The sequence below is a fragment of the Myzus persicae genome, unplaced genomic scaffold (genome assembly GCF_001856785.1).
Source record: "Myzus persicae strain clone G006 unplaced genomic scaffold, MPER_G0061.0, whole genome shotgun sequence".
NCBI lineage: Eukaryota > Metazoa > Arthropoda > Insecta > Hemiptera > Aphididae > Myzus > Myzus persicae.
Genome location: NW_019103817.1, coordinates 34,634 through 47,834, shown reverse-complemented (window position 1 = coordinate 47,834; position 13,201 = coordinate 34,634).

Sequence of the window (13,201 nt, the reverse complement as noted above, 5' to 3'; positions counted from 1 at the left end):
CATATATTAAATAAATATTGTCAAGTTTTGAGTAGGTACATATTTTTTTCGATGGTGAAAACATTTCAAGGGTTTTTGGTAACGTCAAGTGGAGTAAACACACTATTATAATATAATATTAAAATAAATAGGGTCAACAATAATCTCAATTTACAAAATGTAATGGCCTTGTAGATATATAGAACCTTGGAAGAGGTCAATGGTGTTATTTCTCAATTCTCGTTGCATTGTCAGAGCTTATGCTTTATAATCAGGTTTCTGTATCCGGGAGTCCGAATGATTTGAGATTTTTGATCGTCAACTTCATAACACAGTCTGCATAAAACTATAATTATTAATTTCTAATTAATAAATAGTTTATAAATATTATCAGAAATTTGGCAGTCTTAAAAAAAATGCTTTTATTATCCTTTGCATATATTAGGTGCATAGGTGTAATATTTCCTATACGCCGACTATATACCTGTGTACAACAAAGTGATGTATATATGAAAATCAAATAGTACATATATATTATATATATAAAACAAAAATAGGTTCATGTTTAATAATATATAAATTATATACATAGGTAACCGCCGAGCTAATATCTCTATTAATATTTTTTTATTCAAGATGAATGAAACCATGTGTAGATAATTTATAAATTTTAATACATATACATTGTATAGATGTATATTGTATTTAATAATATATAATGATAAATAATAGGCATAAACCTATATACTGCGGTTTTAGGTACCCTGCACAGTGTATCTTTATAGAGGTAGTAACAACCGCCTATAATATGCCCTATAGTATATTATATCTTCACACCACACTTTATCCAGTTGATGATTATGCGGTATTAAATATGACTCAAAGATATTTATAACTTTTTTTTTACCGATATGAAAAACATTGTGACATAACAATTCAGTAATTCCAAACGACTTAATAGTTTAATACGAATGTTTTCACAACACTGATATGGACAATAAGCGCCGCGAACTATACATAGTATATAATGTATTATTCTATATTACTAATAGGTATATACAATACAGTCTGAATTGTTATAACAATAAACGTTTACATAATAATATATATCTATAGAAATAGGTAAGTACGGCCAATGGTGTAGCCAGAAATAAGTCGTGATGGGCGAAGGGGGTGTTTGAATAAAATTGATCCTATAGCGACTGAGAAAACATATATATAATATATATATTATATATTATTTGCTACATAGCTAATCACCGCTACAGCGTGATTAAATTAAAATGTACAATATAACACACATTCATGAATGTGCGCACCTCTGTGTATATACCTGTATAGTATATACCTGTCGATAAAAAAATTACAGAGGAGTTTGAACCTAATAACTGCCGTCTGATTACGCACCAATAGATACCAACCGATACCTACCTACATATATTGTGTACCTTTGGCTACATCCATAATTATTGATTAAATATTATAGTTATTCGGTCATAATTAGTAATTGTCTTATGCTGTACCGACATTGGTTTTGCGTCAAAATCGAAGTAGGAATTTAAATATGAATAGTGTATAATATATAGATGGCGGGTGATTTTACAAAAATGGAAAAAATTCGACGGACTCGACGAACAGTCGTCAGAAATAGGAAATTTTAAAGACGAACACGAAACAAAGTCCTCCGTCCCGACTGAAGTGTACGTCATATGCCCACTGTCCTTATATCAGGTATATTATTCAAAAAAATGCAGTGCAAAAAAACGACGGTACGACAGTATAGTCAAATAGCGCGCGTGCGCATGCGCACGTAGCTCAGACAGCGTTCATTGTTGTCGTAATAATAATGCACGTTCCCATCGTTATGAATATTATTATTATTGTTATCGCGAACGTTATAGCATCGATCCGCCTCTGCCCGGGAGGAAACATGGTCGCGCGCGCGTTGCCAGTGGCGACCGAGACTGAACAATACAGTCGCGCAGCCCGACAGACCCGGCGCCCGGCAGTCGGAGGAGTGGCCGTCGCCACGGTTACCGCGGTAATGGCCGCCGCGGGTGCGGGTAGGTGGTGGACCGTGGGTTACCAAAATGTGGAGAGAGCTGCGGCCTGCCGTGGTGGTCCGGTCCCGTACCGGCGGCGGCGGACGACGGCAGTCGATAATAACAATAATATAATCCCAGTCCGCCGGCGTCGCCAAACCGTCACCGCGTCCGACAGATAGCGCCACCGCCACTGCTGGATGCGGTGCGGCCGTATTTTTTACAGTTTCTATCGATTTCCGCCGACCTTTGCCGGCGCGCTGTTTTTTGCACTCTGCTAGGAAATTCGCACCAACGGAATCGGCTGGCGGCTCCCGAAGATACTACCAGTCATGAGGGTGAGATATAAAAATCGCAACTTACCTCCCCAAATGTATTTTACGCTTTTCTGCAAAACTTGTGAATTGCAGTGGTCGAGATAAAAACATATTTTTTAAATAGCTACCCCATAAGGCCATAACACACCTATCTACACAGTACACAGGTATAGTCTTCGCAAATAAAAGTAGCCAATATACGATATAATGATTACGACACAAAATATATTATATAATGTGTATAATTTTTCATTAAAATTGTTAGTGGGCATTAGAAATAGAATAATAATATTATAAAAAATATCAAAATGTAAGTTAAAGTTTAAATTGAACTATACATTATAATAGTTGTAATGTTGTAATGTTGTATATAGTGCAGTTTAAATAGGTAGGAACTTGTACATAGATAGGTAATTATCGATTATTTTATATTGAATTAATATGTATCTACTATATACCTATAAGCTTTAGCTTTTATGCATTAGAAAATGTTTTATGTGGTTAGGCGTCACAATTAACTATATAATGTATATAATTTTCTACATAGGAATAAGTAGGTTCTTATTACGATATACGTCTTATACTTTTCCACTTGTCGCTATATTTAATATGTAATTGTCCTATACTGTCAGTGAATATTATATATTATATTATATTATATTAATAGTAGACGAGGTATTTATACCAATTGTAAAGTGTACTGTTTAGTTTAGATATAATACCATATTAGTCTAGGTAGTATTAGTATATTAGTATAATATTATGTATCGTATATTTTAATAGCTTATAGCTAAAATTGACAAAATTATGTTATTTGTTTACAAAAGTTGTAAGTTTAAACACTGTGTACATACTCAAATACTGTTCGTTTATATAATAATATATAATCATCGATTATACAATATCAGAGGGTAACGAACTTACTGATAATATTATATATTTTGTTCTAGGTACACGCATGTATGGGGAATTCGAGTACCTACCTAGTGGTTCTTATATTATTATCGCCAGTAGATATCCGTATGACGTCACTTTTAATTTCTTATATATAAGGATAACAACCTCATAATATACTGTTGTGACGCGAGGTGTTTTGTACCTATAATATATACTTCAATACATACTGACTTCACCGATTGTATATACACAATATACTATCATTGACCTACCGACTTATATATAGAGTGCGCACAACTAGGCAGGCACACTTTCTAATAAAAAACAAAATCTGACTTTTTATTTGTTCGTGTACGAATAATGCATATTATGTCAAATGTACCTATAGGTATATGTTTATTACATTATCTATTCAGAATCATCCGCAATTAATTTGAAGGTGCATTGCGTGTAACTTGAATGAGGATACACGTTGGCCGCGAGGTAGCTGCGCCACTGGTCGTTGGTACCCATATGTATATATTTATATAGTCATCAATAAGTTATTAAGTATGTCACACTACTATCGTATGTGTATGACTTACTGAATTATAAATTATTATAACTATAATAAAAGTGAGCAATAGACTGGCAGCGGTCGGACTTCGAACCCAAACATCACTACGTCGTTTGTAATCCGGTAATCGTATAACGTACGAAGTACAACGAATGTGTATTGCTGCCTGCTTGTGAGTACTTAACATGATAACGTATTACACTTATTATTATATTATTATAACATATACCTAGGGCCAGCAGTAAGTTAATATCAGTTATCACGCGATCGACGCAAACAACGGTTGCAGTTGTAGATTATTAGGTATTGTAATTATTATAAAAGGGAAAACACGTTTTGGAAACGTCTCAATGACGACGGCAACAATCACAATAATAATATAAGTAGGTATATGTACACATGTTGAAACGAAAAATGTGTACAACGATATTATATTATTATACCTACTCATATAAATCGTTCGGGTTGTTCGGCGGCGGCCCTCACGATAATGTATTACAATAATTTATTATACTGTAAATATCCCATTTTATTCCATTTCCATCGTGTCTCTCGAGGAAATAATTTATACTCGTCTCGTTAATGGACGTTTTGGCCCGCACACTTGTGCATATATATACATGAGTGTACCTACATATTTTACACGCTCTCGTGTGCGTTATATTATACAAGACGTCTGCCCGCCGAAGCTGCGAATGTTTACTATATAATATGTAATATTATTATTATTATTATTATGTAACAAGGAGGAGATTCTAAAATTAAAACGCAGCAAATATTCTGCCGCCGTGACTTTTCTCTTCTGCCCCGCTGCTCTTATTCCTTTTTAAAATTGTTTTTTATTGCTCGCGGACCACACACCTCAGACTGAACCCTGCACGGGGTTGTCTAAAATTAATCTAGGACTACTCGTACACTGAAATGTTCGTTTTATTTTTCTGTGGTGGGGTGATGGTCATATACAGTTATATACTCGTATGGCATACATGCATAGTGTTGGATGTAAGTACCTTCCTCGCGGCACACAACGACCTCCATACAAAGTCTATAAACATGTCTGCGGTACACTATAAATGCGTTGCATTAGGACGCGATGGATATCTGTAATACCTACTTGTGTCAATACCGCCATAAATGCATTCAAATGGGCCTTCAAAATATTATAATATTTATGGTTGTTCGAATTTATGTATAACATAATATTATTATGTCTAATCAACTTGTAGATTACCAACGTTTATTGAGCACACGCAAAAAGCCCACCAAACAAGTGGCACCTTATAATATTATAATATAATATAATATTGACATTTCAATGACGGAGGCAATCGCAAGAGCGTCTGCTGAGATACACTGCAGACATGAATACCTATTCAACACGAATCGGAAAAACGAACTCCTATAGAATGTGAGGACTGCTGCAGGAATTTATCGGTTCAGATCTCCGAAAAACACTATAGTTTAAATTCAGATTACGGTACAGCTCTTAGAAATAAACAAAAATTCTGGTTCGGGGATACTTTAAAAATTATAGTTTCGATATTAATACCGATTTCAAACAGTTCAAATACTTACCTAGGACTCGAATAAAAATAGAATAAATCAATACGATTTGTGCAAATCCATTACAAATTTAAAAACGCCATAGCAGTGTTTTACTACCTTTATACATTAAAATATTTTTTTTCCGTTTCTTAAATATTAAAGTATATGAGTTCCTATACCAAATTCCGTTTTCAATATTTACATTGGGTTCCGCTTCTTTTTGGTACATTTCCAGTATCCTCGGTGTGTATATATAGTTATTCATGGACATAAAATATCTTACTGATAACCTACTCATTGTCGTGTTTTCAGATTTAGTGCGCCAGTTAAATATTTTATATACAACGAATACGATCCAAGAACTATAGGTTATAATAATACCTAATATAATTTATAGTAAATATACCTCATATAGGAACAGAGTTTATTATGATTGAAATAAGACGATTTTGTCATTCCACACGTATAATCTGATCTCTGGAAATTTTATTTATGATATTTTATTAGTATACACTTATATTCACACATTTTATACTATAATCGTTTTTCCACAAAATTGATTCCCGCTCAGAAGCTGAATCCTGAAGTTTGGGTATACACTCCAGCTCGACGGGTTACTTCAGCCGGATGTTGCATTTTATTTATAATGTTGTACTGTAACTTTTGTACAAAATATAAAATCATACAATAACTAATATTAATATAACATGACGTGGTGAATCGTCCCACACATGAATCTAAATTATTCTTTAAACATAGTAAAATATTATTATGGCCGACACAAAAGTCGAATTAGATATTTTCACACACTGAACCGTACGCATACAATATATTATTATAACGTATCACAATAATAGCTTGTACAATAAAATATTGTCGACAGTCGTTTTATTGGTTTTTAATTGAATTGGAAAGGATTTTGAAAAAAAGAATCAAATTATATTATTGTTATTTATTATTATTAGCATTAATTATTAAACGTACAGATATATGCATCGTGTGACTGTTGCAGCGTACACCTACCTTTTTACTGCATTGGCATTGAGTTTAATTAAAAGTTTAAAAATTGTGCCATTGAAATGTGCATTGCCGTATAAGCCTAATAATATGCACGACGATAAACGATTTTGTTCGTTTTATTTGTATTATATATATAATATACATTGTAAATAACTAGTGACTTTAGCGAGACATTTTGTTAAAACACAAGTTTTTTATGGTGACTGTAAACACAACTTATAAAAAGTAAAATGTCTGCAGATAAGAATACACATTTTACAAAAACTGTAAAATATTTTATTCTCAATTTTAAGACTCCTGCACGTTTACCTTTACTTATTCAAAGTTTTTGAAGTTTAATTCTAATTATTCGAAAAACTCGTCTGGATTTACCTTCGGTATGCCCAACTATATATATATACCTACCGTATTTTATCCCAAATACGAAAGTATAAAAAGCTTATAAATATATAGGACGATATTATTATGCACAGTGACGTAGTAGTTGTATACATACCTACCTGCTTTCATGAAATTCAACGTCATGATGAATATAATAAGCGTCCGTCACAAATAATAAAATTTATAAGTGGTAATAAATGTTAAGCAAAAAATATTATCTTGGCGATTTCATTACTCGTAAATAGGTACGATTCATATTTTATAAGACAACAGTAAATTATTATAATATCGACGAATGATTCATAAAATAATTTTGAAATATGAAGCATGATGTATGTACATAATACAAATTATAAGATTTTTAGAATTTAGTATTATTTGCTATGTTTACTGCAATATTCAAATTAACTAGCAATATATTATAATATTTATACGCATGTCATCTGAGAGAACTTACAGTGAATAAAATGTTTAAAAAAAACGTCTTTACCCAATCCTGCTATTAAGTACCTACATGTTTTAGTATGTATAAATTTCAATCAGTAAATCATTGAATAATTTTTATGAAGTCAAATTAAGTTTAGCTAACTTTTATATTTTTATAAATACCTAAATAGGAATTTTAGAATTTAGTATTCATACTATTTTTACTGCAAATTGCAAGCATATACTGTTCAATGAAGTATTAATATAATATATTATGAAATATAAATTTTAATATTTATACATATCAAGTCATTAGGAGGAACTGACAGTGAAACAAACTAAAAAAAACTTCTTTACCCAACCCTGTTGGGCATTTACATGTTTTAGTCTGTATATATTTCGATCAGTAAATTATTGAACAATTTTCATGAAGTGTTATTTAATTATTATACACTTTACGGCATAGTAATATATGCGTTGTATGTATACTGTATTTAATACTTATTTCTGCAGATTATAATAATTGTTACATAATGTAGGTACAAGTTATCGCGATATAGTATATAGTCTAGACATGATATTATAATAAATTATTACATATTACATTATGTTATTTTATTATACGATAAAAAACATTTTGTTGTTTCTTCACACAAATGATTCTAAGAACAAATCGTGTGTATTACGAAAATAATACTACAATCGTACTGTCTTATGCTATAATAAAGCCTAAGGGATATATTAAGTATAGGTATATTTTTTGTACATAGGTACAAATAGTGTCTGAATTGATTCGTTAAAAGGAGTGTAACAATTTAAATTTTAATACATGTTTTTTTAAATATGAACGATTGTAATTAGCATTGTATATTATGATGATTTCAATTTGTAGGTAATAAAAATATATAGTTAATCTTTTGTGAATAGTACTAGTAGCCATGCATGAACAATAAAATTATAATGATAGATATAAAAACATATTTATGAGCAATAAAAGAAACGATGACAATAATTAATTGGACAAAAAAAAAAAACGGCGGAAAAATATGATAATGTATAAATAAATAATTGATAATTCTTTCACGTATTATTTTGATTACAGTCAGTTTTAGCAATCATCATAGGTACCTATAGTTATTACCTAAATGGTGTATATTATAGTCTAAACTTAGGTACCTACTACACACCTACGGGAGGATTTATTTCGATACGATATTTTAATAGTAAAATCTGATCCGATATAAATCCTTATAGTCGTATAAATATTGTTGAACGTTTATGTAATATTATTATATTGTTCATATTTTGATGTGTGTGGATGCGTGTGTGTAGAATATTGTTTCTCGTCATGTACATAGTCGTATTCTTATTATATACTGTTTTAATACGCATATTATGTACACAGACATAAAAATAAAAACGCAGTAAACCGATAAACCTGTCCGTTTAAAATACAATAAAAAATATATAAAAAAATTAGTCGTATTGAAATCATTGTACGCGGGATTTATGATCGCAGTAAATATAATAATAATAATAATAGTAATAATAATAAGTGTATACAACCAATAATAAAAATATAAAAAAAAAAAAAATAGTAATAATCTTAAACGGTACGCTGTAAAGAAAATAATAAAGTCTAGAAATAAAAACACACTCACACACTAACTGTTATACACGCGGTGGTGGTGATATGTATATGTAATAATATATATTATTATGTTATGTATGTATGGTACAAAATGGCTCGTAATAACAACCGTTTAAACACTGATAACGCCGTCGTAAACGGGACATTTTAACAGAGCCGTTTGAACCGGTGATATTAATTTTTATTGCTCATTGTGCGCGGCTACATAATACTACTACTATTTTTATTATTATTATTATGATTATAGTGGGAAAGACGTCCCCGCCGCCGCCGTAGACTTGCAGCGAATCGGTTGCAATAATGATGATAATAACATAACAATAATAATAATTACTATACTATTATTGTTATTTTATTTTGATGACGCGATTTCCGTCGCCGTGTCATCGCCGCAGTGGTATCCGCCGTCGTGCACCTGCAGGTCGCGTCCACGTTCCCAACAATCCATGATATTATTGTACTATTTCCTCGTCCAGGTGAAGTCGAGTGTCCCTGAAATCACACAAACACAATATTAAATATATATATATATATATATCTTACAGAGTATATTTTATTCTGTGACAGTACGCAGACACTTAGGTGGGCTATACATTTTTGGCCAAACTCGATTGATATAACGTTGGGTATGGATTTTTTTCCAACCCACAAACAGGTTAATTGCATATTATACATATTGTTTAAGATACGTACACATACATTACATAAAAATGTGAAAAAAAAACGTGTTATCGAACCAGTTTTGATTTTTATTGAAAAATACTCGATAACAACAACAATTAAAGAAAATGAATCAATTGTATAAAATATGCACAAACACACAATAATGTAATCTCACGTCGGAGACGAACGCAGGTAATTAAATAATCATTTTCGGTTACAGACAATATTAAAATATAGACGCACGATGCATTTACATTTTACGTAAAACCTTCATGCTACAGCAATTTATAATCATTACATAATATTTAAATTGATAGATATGTATTCAAAACACAAAACAAACCATTATTTATTAACTGTAAATAGGTTTTTGTTTAGATCATGCCTAAGTATCATATTAGCTAATTTATAAGTGGGTTATTACTTATTACATATATTTTATGCTGTTCTCTGAGTACAAATAAATAGTTATTATGGTTTACAAGTGTCAGAGGAGTAATGAAAACATGATTTACGACGTTTTTAAATGAATATGAATATTTTTTTCTATTATTTTACAAATCTATATAATTAATGCATATATATCATAAGCCCGGGTTCACAGCCAAACGTCGTGTATCGTGTCGAGTCGTCTCTAGCAAATCGCATTGCGATTGGACGTTAATAATTGTTCGTATCCTGTAATAACCAAGTTGCAACCAGTATAGAATATTTGAGTAGAGCGCAATGGTTATGTGTACCAGTTATGAACATAAAGGTATAGTTACCAAGAGTCCATGGCCATGCATGTACGATTCGTGTATATAGATACGTGAATGTGGTTAGTAATTAATTAAAAAATAAATAACTGATATTTTAACGATTAACCTCAAACATATTATACGGTATAAAAATAGGACCGCGGTACCTATACATATTATATATGTATAATATATTCGGTGAGCACCGTTATAGATTTAATTATATATTATTACTGTATAGCGCAGGACTACACGACGATTGATGATACGCGCTGCATTATAGTTCCGACGGGATGTTCATTTTTTACATGGTGTTTTTTTCTTTCGACACCGTTTCAACACATCGAGGCGAGTGTGAAGAAAAACGTTTTTTTTTTTTTTGTAGTACCTAAACTATATTATTGAATGCCCACAGAGTAACGTCCAAATATTCAGCAGCAGTTTTAATCTCTGCAATAAATATTATAATATTCTCTGCATATTCTCGTGTATTCATTAAATTATTTATAATCAATTTTTTATGTAGGTAGCTGGTAGGTACCTAAGTATTTTGATATATGTTGTAAGGATATGACACTCAACTGGGTACCAATATAATACTATTATATAGGTTTACGTGTTCCGGGAGTGACCGGTACATTATAAGTCGTATGTTCCTCAAGTATTTTTATTTTTAAAAAACACGATGTACCTATGCGTATCGTGCACTTTTATATGAATTTAAATTTATCGCAAACTATTAGAATTATTCGCATCAAATATAATGCACATAATTGCATACCAGCTAAACTGCATAGTATAACGACATTTGAATATATAATATGTATAGGTACCACATTTAATATAATAAAGGAAAAATATTTTATAATATATTATGTTATGCATCCCCCCCGTATTTTTCTGTACGGCACGCCACCGTTCTTAAGTATATCAAAAATATTAATATTATTATTTTATTATTCCACCGGATACTTGCGGCCGCGGCTGTACCTGCAGTATAACGAGTCACAACTAAAATATTATACACCTAATATTATAATATATTCGAAAACATAATTTTACATCGTCCATGTAATATTATATTCCTACGCGTATACCTACTGTGAATATATTTTACTTTGGAACAAACTACTATTATAATATATTATTATTATATAGGTGTATATCAGTAGTGCCATATGTATATTGTATACATATATATATATATATTATAATATATTATTTAAATACAAGTTTCATAAAAAACAATAACTTATAATATTTTTATTACGCCGTTCGACAGATATATCACCGTGAAACACTCGGGATAAAAATATTTAGTATGCGGAGAAATGAACTATTCGAGATATATAAATTATAATATATATTTATAAACACACGGACCTCTGCTGTGCTGCTGCAAGCGGCAATATAATAATGGCCGCTATATGGGTCCCGAGTCCCGCCCCGTTCCTTAGACACCGATGGTAATCCCATACTAACCGCGGTATATATAAGTATATGATAATATACTCACGCACACGTCCAAAGAAATATATAATAATCAGACCATTATTGTATTGTGTCGTGCACGGCACATATTATTATTATTGTTGTTATATATCGTCCTTTGTGGTCATCGCCCCCCCCCCTTCTCAGATCCCGGATTTTTGTGTGCACTCGAATATTTAGGTCGACTGTTGTGCGTTCGATGGAAAAATAAATTACAAACCGTCCGTACAATAATATCATATATATAATATTTTTTGTGTATAATATATATAGGTATTAGTGTATTACATATACATATACAAAACGTGTCCGAATACCTGCACGTGTGTGTGCGTGTGCGGGTCCGATTTAAATAATAATTATTATAATCGTACACTAGTATTACTGGTACAAGTAGAGGTACGCACACTTATTTCATATTATACATCTAATAAAATATTGTCAACAATTATTTGGAATATTATAATATTGTAACTATTTTCCTAAAAAGCGGTATTTACAAAAAAAGAAGACCAAATAGGTATACACTGTATATTAAAACGTTTTAATGTGTTTTTATATACTAAAAAATATTAATATAGCATATGTACTTGGTTGTACTTACAAATTATGTAGGTACGTCAATAATAGTCGAAATATATTTCGAGTAAACAATATTTCAATATTTTCATCCATTATGTGTTACCGGTTGACAGAATAATACTATTTTATACTCTCTACGGGTCGCTTAAGATTTTTTTGTTTTGCTAAGTGAGAGTGTGGCCGTGTTGGATTATAATATTATAATAAAATTGGAAATCGTGCAGTTTATTTTAATCGTTGTTAAAGATTATAATAATATGTAATGGCATTATGTTCGATTGACAACGATCTATCCATGAAGAGCGATGAAAAATTTAAGTAATTTCGGTGTGCGTGAACATAATATTATATTTTCGACCCATCCGTTATAAATCAAGATAAATATAGTCCACAAGTTCATGTTTTACTTGCTATAAGGCATATACCTATATTATATGTCTAATGTTATTATATTTTATCGACTTATATGTAATTAAAGTTTTGAAGTTTGAAGTTTTTCTCGTAGTTGTAGGTTCGTACTATGTGGCGTAATATAATTGTGTTGAATTTAGCTGAAACTTAAAATTTTGAAAACATTCAAAGATTTTCAGAATTTTTGCTCTACAACTATATAATAATATAGTATAACTGCATGGTAGCTACAAGCTAGGTACCGACTTCATCCGTCGTAAATATATACACGCGTGTTCCGTCGTCGGCGCGAGGAAAACCATTTCCATTTATATATACATTATACTTAAGGCACGCAGAGCGTATATACAAAAAGCAATTTTCATTATTAAACGTAGCAAACTAGTAGTGCGCCGCAGTGGTGTAATAATAATAACCGTGACGAGAATTGTGCGTATATACAGCACGGCATCACCGGTCCTTGCACACACATATATACAGCGTCTGAGCCCGGGGGGGGG